Source organism: Photinus pyralis, unplaced genomic scaffold, assembly GCF_008802855.1.
Source record: "Photinus pyralis isolate 1611_PpyrPB1 unplaced genomic scaffold, Ppyr1.3 Ppyr1.4_LG6, whole genome shotgun sequence".
Classification (NCBI taxonomy): domain Eukaryota; kingdom Metazoa; phylum Arthropoda; class Insecta; order Coleoptera; family Lampyridae; genus Photinus; species Photinus pyralis.
In genome coordinates, this window is record NW_022170663.1 from 28,864,648 (window position 1) to 28,875,031 (window position 10,384).

At 35.2% G+C, this 10,384-nt stretch overlaps 1 long non-coding RNA gene across 1 annotated transcript; it reads left to right on the forward strand.

Moving 5' to 3' along the window:
- The first annotated feature begins 2,132 nt into the window (after positions 1 to 2,132).
- Positions 2,133 to 3,601, forward strand: LOC116173600. Its single transcript, XR_004145962.1, has 2 exons — positions 2,133 to 2,774; positions 2,884 to 3,601. It is a non-coding gene; the product is annotated as an uncharacterized LOC116173600 (long non-coding RNA).
- Positions 3,602 to 10,384: the final 6,783 nt, after the last annotated feature.

A 10,384-nucleotide genomic window follows, 5' to 3' on the forward strand; every position in this document is an offset into this window, starting at 1 on the left:
GTAATTTACAGTGGGAGCAAGACCACACTTTAGGTGGGGCCACCCCCTGGCTACGAGCCTGACGTAAACTGACTCACAATATGACACACAACATACTGTAATATGTCATTTACTAAACAAACAAACACAATAAATACAAGTAACGCAAAATACACTACAATGACAGATTCACCCATAATAAAGTTACACGTCCTAGCACAGCTAAAAAGCCAAACTCCTCTAAAAAACACACAACGTCATGACAACCCACTCGTATTCAACTCAAACGCAAAGCCAAACTCGCACTTACAGAATAAACAACGCTACTTAATCAAATTAATAAGCTTGTAGGAAATGCTTAAGTACGAGCATATAAAATTAAAAAAATACGAACAGCAATACTTGACCAGACGAACGACATGCAGACAGACACTAATCGGTACTTGATTTTAATCCGTGCGATTAGTTAACCAGGCGAGATCTGAGTTCTGGCAAGAAAGGCCGACAGTAATAATAATTATAATACTCTTTCTTCTCAGAAACACACCACGTTATCACAAACCATTCGTACTCAACCCAAACGCAACAATCTTAACAGCACTACAGGCTCACAAAATACTGTAACGTCTCCACCAATAATCCAAGCAACCACACAAATACAACCTCAAGAACAAAGAAACACAATAAATACAAGTAACGCAACATGCACTACAAAGACAGGTCCACCCAATAAAGTTACACGCCCTAGCACAGTTAAAAAACATAAAACTCATTCTTCACAGAAACACACCACGTTATCACAACCCACTCGTATACAACCCAAACGCAAAAACCTAAACAGCACTACTAGCTCACAAAATACTGTAATACCTCCACCAATAACCCAAGCAATAACACAAATACAACCTCAAGAACAAAGAAACACCATAAATACAAGTAAGGCAACATGTACCACAAAGACAGGTCCACCCAATAAAGTTACACGTCCTAGCACAGTTAAAAAACACAAAACTCCTTCTTCACCGAAGCACACCACGTTATCACAACCCACTCGTATTCAACCCAAACGCAAAGCCAAAGAAACACTTACACAATAAACTCCATTTAATAAAATTACAGGAATTATTATAATGATTTTGTTTTGTTTTGTTTTCCTCTTTCCTGATAGCGTTGGCTATTGTGCCCATCAATAGGTATGTTGGTAAGTATGAATTACATACTATCCCTAGATTTAAATGTACGTGTGTGATTTTTTTTTTATATAGAACCCTACATAACTTCACCAGACACAGACACAGACACTAATCGTTACTTGATTTTAATCCGTGCGATTAGTTAACCAGGCTAGACCTGAGTTCTCACAAGAAACACCGACCATAATAATATTGGGCAAACTGCTCGAGAAAATGGTTAATGTGCGGTTGCAAACATTTCATGAAAACACGTATCAAACATGTTTTCGGACAGAACGGGTAACGGTCATTTGGTCAAATTAACCGGTCGAATTCTGAGGGTATTTGACAGTGGCGAACGTCTGGTTGGTGTTTTCTTTGATATAAAGAGCATGTTTTAGAAAATTGAGTACCACGTAGCAATAATACTTTGCTGGGGGAGCTTGACAAGATCCAGAACCTGGCTATTCGATATTTTCCGGAGGCATATCCAACAAGTCTTGTAGCAGCGCTCTACTTCGAGGCAAATATTCGCCCCTTCGCCGGAAACAGATCGTCGCCAACTATTACTTAAAAGTAAGGTTGGACGATAAATCATCCAAATTTTACTGACGCAACTACTCGTGCTCGGTTGTATAGATGTAGATCTCTAAGTGCTAGAGCTAGAGAGGAATTGATCTACCATATACGAGTACAATGGTATGATGTTTGGAGAACGATCGCTCCTGTCAAAGTTGACACGTTTTATCTTCAAACGTTTTATGACATTACTATTATTTGTACAGCCGATTAGTCATACACAACTTATTTTGAATTATATTTATTTGATAATCTGTGCATAGAATAACATATATCCTCTTTACTTTATTTTCTAAAAGAAAGTTCACTATTTTGCTCTTTGCTTTGTAGAAAAAATCATTTTTTTGTTTTATTGATTACTTATAATTTATACTTCCTGAAGATTTAAAATTTTTGCATATCTGTGGGGCGTATGGCCATTCGTAATCTTTTTAAATGTCATTTCTAGTCACCAATACTACGAATAAAAATGTGTTACTAGCATTAATAAATTAACCTTAGCGAAACCTTCCTAGCCCCGCACGTCGCGTTATATAAGATTAGCTAGATTTGAGCGAAAATCTGAAATGATGCGACGTATCAAAAAGCTCACACCACATAATTAATGTACATTTTTAGCGCATATTTGCAAATTTACTTGTAATAATGTAGCTTTCCATCTCAGTTTGACCGATTGACTGGCTCATGGCTGGCGGGCTAGCAAATGAGGGCCCGTAGAAGAACGCTTGAAGAAAGACGAGGAGTGAACATGTACCTACTGGGGCCGTGTAATTAACAACTTTAGGGACGGGGCTCCATGATGTGAGGTCGGCGACATCTGGGCGCCATCCACGACCGTGTTATACTAACGCGGTGATTTTTAGCACGATAACAAACTCTATTTTTGCCTGTGCGAAAAAATAGTCTTTTACCACTGCCACTTAATTGAACATCATATAATAATAATATGTTTATTTCTGTTAATATGCTATAAAGAGGCATATGTGGAAAGTACCAAGCTTATGACAGCAGTTAATAACGATTGGAATATAACAGTTGAACCAAGTAAGTAAACTTGCCCTCTATATGTATTTCGAACATATTTTTAATCATTTATGTTTATCACCAACCAAGAATAAAATTAATAAAAATGAGTTAACTTGACTTTTTGCAGGTGCTGGTGTCGATAGTCAAATCTGGCATTGTCCTAAATGTCCTAAAGCGTACACAAAAAGAGTTTCATATTACTTGCACGTACGGTACGATTGTGGACCACAAGGATTTAAGTGTTTGTATCCAAGTTGCACTTATACGTGTTCTAGGAAGTATCATTTACAGAGACACACGGCCACTGTTCATAAATCTTACAATTTGTAGTCGTCATTCTTTGTATTGTTCTTTATGTAATAAAATAATGTTGAAATTCTTAAGCTTATCCTAGGAATAAACGATTTGTGGGTTCTTTTGAATGAAACTGTTCCATCTAACAAAATTGGCGCTCGTATCTACCTGCTGACTAAAGTCCCTAGATTATTAAAGCAACGCGATTGATTAGGCCAGTGTATTAGACAAAAACAAGCTGCTAATTGAGCCAAAATGGCCGTTTGACACCTAGTGTCAGGTTTGACATTTGTTGTTTTGTATTATAATAGTTGTGTGTACATTAAAGAAAGTACTGATGAACCATTAATTCACTAGAGAAGTACATCTAGGCACTTTTGCAAGAAAACAGAAACCGAAAAAAAAAATTACCTACTCAGAAGTGAAGACAATTTTTCGGAAACTTTTTATGAAGATACCAATTTAAGAATCGTCTTGATAACAAGAATTAGAAAAGATTAATTGTTAACTAATTGTACGTTCGTAACCGATATTATATTTTATTTTATTTATTTATTTCTTTTATTTTTTTTTAGGACCCTACATAACTTCACCAGACACAGACACAGACACTAATCGTTACTTGATTTTAATCCGTGCGATTAGTTAACCAGGCTAGACCTGAGTTCTCACAAGATACACCGACCATAATAATAATAATAAAATTACAATATTCAGAATTGGGTACACTCTGGGGTACACACAAGGGTTTTATGTGGAGTGGTAAAACGATTGAAAAAGCGATGCAACTATATTTTTCTTGTGACGCTAAAGGCTATTAAACGCTACCCTCACAAAACTTGCTCTATCCAAGAGCGACTACAAAATACATACTTTCCAACTGTTGTTCAATTTCAAATTTCGCGGTTCCCAAACTGAGCCAAAATGGCTGCTATTCGCGTTACTTTAGTAATCTAGGGACTTTACCTGCTGACTAAGTAAGAATAGCAGACGGCTCTGAGCATTCGGGTAATGTTTTTATATAAAGATGGCAAATAGAAATCTGTGGAAGTGTCAAAAATTCACCTCCAGATGATGGAAAATGTTTTCCAAAGTAGTAAATTTTCAATAAGTTCGGTCTGATGGATTTACCACGCAATAGCATGTTGACTTGGTTTCGGCGTTGATTATGTGTCAATTTTGGGATCCACTCGTATCGTATGGTATAAAAAAACCTTATATATTGTATTACATATTTTGGCGATTAACGGTCAAACGTAAAAGTAATAGCATATACAAAGAGCAAATGGGTACGCTCATATTCATGCTGCTGTACTTACAGCTCCGCCAAGCAAACAAGTCTCTCGGAAAATAGGCGAACTATTTAAAAAAATTCGTGATGGGAAAACGTTAAGCCAATACCGTGAACGCAGGCGTGTACAGTCCGTAAAAAATGTGACAGTGACATACTTATAGATTACATTTTTTTAAAATCCGCTTGTTGCACAAATTTTATCCTTACGGCAAGAAAAGAGAAACAAACCTGTGCATTCCGAAGTCAGAAATGTTATTAAAAGGGCCGTTGAATTCTTCGACAAAGAGAAAGCTGCCGGTGTGTAGATAATTCCTTTGGTAAAGGGTACAGAGCTAGCTGTCCCTGCGACGGCAAATCAACAAAATTCATAAGCAAGATTAGGTAATGTGCATTTCATTAATATTCCTCTGAAATAAATAGATACTTATTGTTATCCTGTAGACACGAACTTAGAAATTAAGATGGACTGCTAATGCTGAATTGACAAATGACACCTACATGTGGGCAGCCATGATGTGCACTCACTTGGCACGAAATTCAAATCAACCAATAAACAAGCATTAACCTCACGTTTTCTAAATAAATTACTGTGACACATGTCATTTTCGAAGGCTGCAATAGTCTTAAAACTTGAGCACTAGGAAAATTCCCCTAGAAAATAACTAAAACGTGCACATCATGGCCGCGCCCATGTTAGGGCGATTTCTACCTCTATGCAACTGTTTGATCAGCAGTCCATCTTAATTTATAAGTTCGTGCCTTAGATCGAAGGTAAACTTGCCGATGATAGGGCATGGAAATTTCCTTCAAAGAAGCGACGAAGTACGACTTTCTAAAAAATAACATTGGATAGGTAATTCTGATTTAGGTGTCTTGAAGAATGAAATTTACATAACCCATAAAATAGTCCCGAAGATCAATAATTTAGTTAATAAAATGAAGGAGAAAAATGGCTACAGTGGAGGTAAAGTTACATTAAGAAGCGGCTATAAATACAAAAAAATGTCACAATAAGCGAAAATTATTAATGGAACGAAGAATTAAAGAAAACGATGCTTTAGGGAAAAACAAGAAACCGATCACATTTTTAGACAAAACCTCCATCTATCCATTATGTGGAGTGCTTGCTCGCAGAAGATGAAATTGGTGTATATAAAACTGACAGGAGGAAATGAATTGGAATGAATTGAAAATGCACATCTCATCATCAAATCGAAAAGTAAGTCGGGAGGCGACATAAACCACGTTAATAGATTGGAAGAAGAAATGTGGAAACGTCAAGGATTGTTAGATGGAGCTGTAGAAAGTTTATATTTCACGTAAACACTGGTACATCAGACGAAGGTTCTGCAATCAGTGAAGAGGATACTGTTTAATTACTTTTAAATACACACTGCTAAGTCATTAGTAATAAGTATTTTGTTATTTTGGTTTGTAATTCTTGTACTAAATTTCTTTCTCCAGTTTCCAAACGTAGCCACATAAAAAAAGCAAAATATAACAAGCTTAAATTTACCGCCAAACACTATTGCCACAGACTGTACTTCTAAAATACAGCGACACCAAACCATCGCCTTCGTGACGGACTTGTTTGCTTGGCTTGACTGTACTGATCTGTTTTGTTTTGCTGGTACTACGTAATTTTTTGTTAGAGAAAAATTTGCTAAGTTTTACTAAAATGTATCTTTTCAGCTGAAAGGGATTTATATCGGACTCAAAGAAGGCGTTTTAATGAAAAAAATCCGTATTGCTGCAACTTATGTGGCAAAAGGTATAAAAACAGAAACCATCTAGTCGGACATTTTAAGGAGTGTGGCATACAACCTAGACATAGTTGCCTTTACTGCAGTTACAGGTCCCACCGGAAGTATAATATCAACGTTCACATAACAAAAGTACATCCTGGTCTTAATTTATTAAATTATTCAAAAAAATAATAACGCTTTCTTGATATTACTATTTAATGCTTTTGATTATTTACGGAAGTGCTGGAATAAAAATTATTTTTTCTATTTTGCGTTCATAATGCTTCTATTACGATACGCGAGTGACGACATTTGGGTATCGAAAACTGACTCATTACGACATGCAAAGGCAAACTGGAATGTTATCGGATTGGTAACATTGACAACATTTTATAACTGTCACTGTCACTGAACTAAAAACATTTCTGTGGTCACTGTAGACAAGTTCTTAACATAACCTAAGCTCTAACATCTACCAACTTATAATATGACAATATATTAAAGAAGCAGTTTAGAAATTATGCAAGTGAACAGTGCATTTGTGTATCCGCAAACACCGATATTCCAAACACTGAAGCAAAAGCTGAGGCAAAAGCACACAATCTTTTAATTAGGCAAATGAAATTGAAATGAAGCAATACAATCGTATTCTAGATACACAGTTCCTCTCAGAATTTATAATACCCTTGATAGCAACTTCGAACACGTTACTTCGTACACATTAATGAAATGCCGTGTATATAATATGGACTTGTAGAAATAAGTAAGGTGAAGTCCCTTATTTACACTTTTGTAACTGTTCAATTCACTTATCTTAACCTTAATTTATTCCTATTTATTACTAATAAATTCAGAATTGGTACCTACTAACCTGCAGTACATATCTATATTCTATAATCCAGGGTTTAAGCTGAGAAAAAATTATTTTGGGCAAAAATGCTATAGGCTCTGTAGAAAAAGTAATTTTCTTGTAGCATTTAGTCATTTGATACTTATTTATTAAATGTAAAGTTACAATTGTTGTATACCCTTATGGTTACATTCGAAAAATCCTTAGCATTTATTTTAATTTCAGGTAAGTTTTGACCTATAATATTTTGTTGTATGTTTTCTTCTCTATGGCTCGCATAGGCGTTTGAGGATGTGGTACTTGGATGGCACAGAAAGCATTTCAGCCACTGCAAGTCTTCGACTTTCAGCTGTGTCTATATAGCCTTCTGCGACATGACGCTTAATAGTGGTCATATCTCCACCACTGTTCGCCACTTGAGTTACGCTGGAACGTCGGAAACAATGTCCAGTGTATAACTCGGGATTGGGCAATTGCAAAAAGTCTGCAATAATTCTAGGCATTTTATCAATGGTATTAATGCCAATTGGTGCATTAATGCAATATCCATTACGAAAAGTGAGAGTCGTCGATGAGTTACTGTGGATGGACGTAGACTTGCATACTTTTTTTATTAAGGTAATCCATGTTTTATCAGAGACAATAAATTGTCTCATGAGTCATGAGGTTCGTTTTTGTTTTAGGGACCGTGATTGCAATGAAGTCGTCTTTATATTCAACGTCGTCAATAGACATATTTGCTAACTCTTACCTCCTGCATGCTCTATTATACCCCATTATCAGAACAACCTATAAGCAAACGAGGAAATTTATCGCAAGAATCCAAAAGACATTTCATTTTGATCTTTTTCTAAGTAAAGTAAATAAGGCGACGTGACTAAGTACAGAGTAGTTATTCTTATTGTAATGAAAATTGATCAATGAATGAACTTACTTTAATCGCTAGATAAGTTTTATCATCAGCTCGTTCAATAAATTGGTTAATGTCATTATTTTCAATCATTCTTGATTTTTTTGGTACATAGCCTTCGGACAGTCTCTTTACGAACGCTTCCAATTTTGCATATTTACTAATACCGACATCCTTTTTAATGTTTAAGCATGATTTTATCATGGAGTATGTTGACCATAATGACGGAGAACTTTTCTTTTTTCTCAACATTTCGAAATAAGTGATTAGTACATTCTCCGAAATGTTGAATGCATTGTTTTGTGCGCACCACTCTTGAAACTTTGAAAATTCCTTTTCACACATGATTTGTTAGGTAATAAATTTTCAGTTGTATTTTGGGCTACTTCGTGCAATTCTGGTGCTGCAATTCCGGGGGGGGGGGGGGGGGTACAACTCAATTCTTGGGCCATTATTTCCGAATTTAGGATCTAAACGCGTATTTATATAAAAGTTCAAATTTTGAATATCAAATTACCAGTTCTACCAACCTAAACGTCAAAATAACAATCAATCGGTGTTGATACATACTATTCTCATACGGATACAATTTCCTTTTTACTATTTTGCATATACCTACATAGTAACTGGTTGTAAAAAAATAGTACAGGTGTAGTTTTTTTGTATAACTGCAAATTTTGTATTTGTCAGTAAACGGTCCTCACTGACGGTTTACAACATTGCTAGAAGTAACTACTATAATAATATACTTCTTCAGGTATATCCTGAAAAATGACTACTTAGTAATAATTGTGTTAGAAGGGTTCGGTATAAGTAATATAGCACAGATTTAGTATATTTAAATTTTTTCTTTTATCATAGTCCATGGCTACTGAGACTAAAAACTCGTGAAAACAGAATCTTTATAATTAATTTTTTCGCGTACAAGAAGAGGTAGAATAATCGTTTCACATGATTTAGATGCAGAATTTATATCTCTATAACTTTTATTTGAAGTATTTTTGCGTAAAATAATTAGGAAACGTTTGCGCAAAGAAAAAGTAATTTCCCATTTTAAACGCCTATGTTCCACTTTTCGATTTACACCCTGTACAGTGTGAAACGGTTTATGACAAACGTATAGAAGCGGTTACTGAAACAATCAAACAAGTTGGTAAATGTAAAATCGATTTGAATGGCGGGCGGCAGAAACACAACTTCGTTTTGTGTCATTAGAGATAACTGAATTCCACTGGATATATAATTACACTTGGTTTATGAATTTTCGCGTTTGTTATAATTACGAGATTTCATGTGGTTAATATTAACGATATCTTAGTTTTAGATGTTCAGAATGAAAAAAATAAATTTTCATGTAGCCGCTGCGGAAAAATGTATAGTCAAAGGCACAATCTTAAAAGACACTTGAAGTACGAATGCGGTATAGAACCAAAATTTGTATGCCCGTTTTGTGACTATAAATGTAAACGACGAAACGGCATAAAATATCATGTGGCTTATCGACACCCGAGTCAGTCACAACAGGCGTCGAAATGCTAACTACTGTATTGCTGCTATTTTTAATCAAATGTAATTAACATCCGAGTTATCGGGTAAGAAATTATTGGCGTTGTTTAACCTGACATGATTAATTTTGCTTGTTTTAGTAAATATTTCATGAGACCTTCAGCCGTACTTGTTTCGTGCAATTGTTTACGAAATAATAGCTTGATCATCATCAGAACCCCAAGAAATGCACCGTGGGAACTTTATTTATTTATAAATATAGCAACTTACAGGTTGTAAATATTCTGTTGAAAAGATAACTAAAGTACGTATTATAAATAATAACAATTGATAAAGTTGTGTTAATTTGTGTTAATACATATACATATTGCAATTTTGATTTTAATGTCCTTTACGATATACAAAACTTATCACTGAACCAATAGGTAGGTACAAATTAAAAGAGGAATTTTTCAAACGTTGCCATTTTAGATAGTGAATGGTTGGTTGCCTAAGTGGCAGTAAGCTTCCGATTAACATTACGTTAGTCAATGATCGTACGTGCGTACGTACGTTGGCAATTTTCCAAGGTAACGGCTCGACGGATTTTGTTCAAATTTTAAATAGGTATATTTAGGCATACGTAAACGAAAAATATCTAATTTCCTTAATTTCTCCGATTTCCCACAACAAAAAATTACAAAGGGACACATGAATAGACACAGAATTTTACAATCTTCAAAAAAATTATTTACAGCTTTGCTGTAAAATAATTAGACGAGAAAATATTTCAATATAAAGAAATTAGCATTGAAATCCCTATGGTGCGTAAACCGTTTCTACACCATGTATATACTGTCTCTACTTTTAGGGCCCACGGCATCTTGTAAGTAGCCGTCGCTTGGTAGTTTTTCTTTGTACTGCCGTCTTCTGATAAATCTTTGTCTCTTTACCTCCGTTGTTTTCAATCTGTTGTCGATAACCCTCAGATTTCTTTTCCGGTGGATCTTTCTACCCTCATCGCTATCCTTTTCCTTCCCACGAATTTAT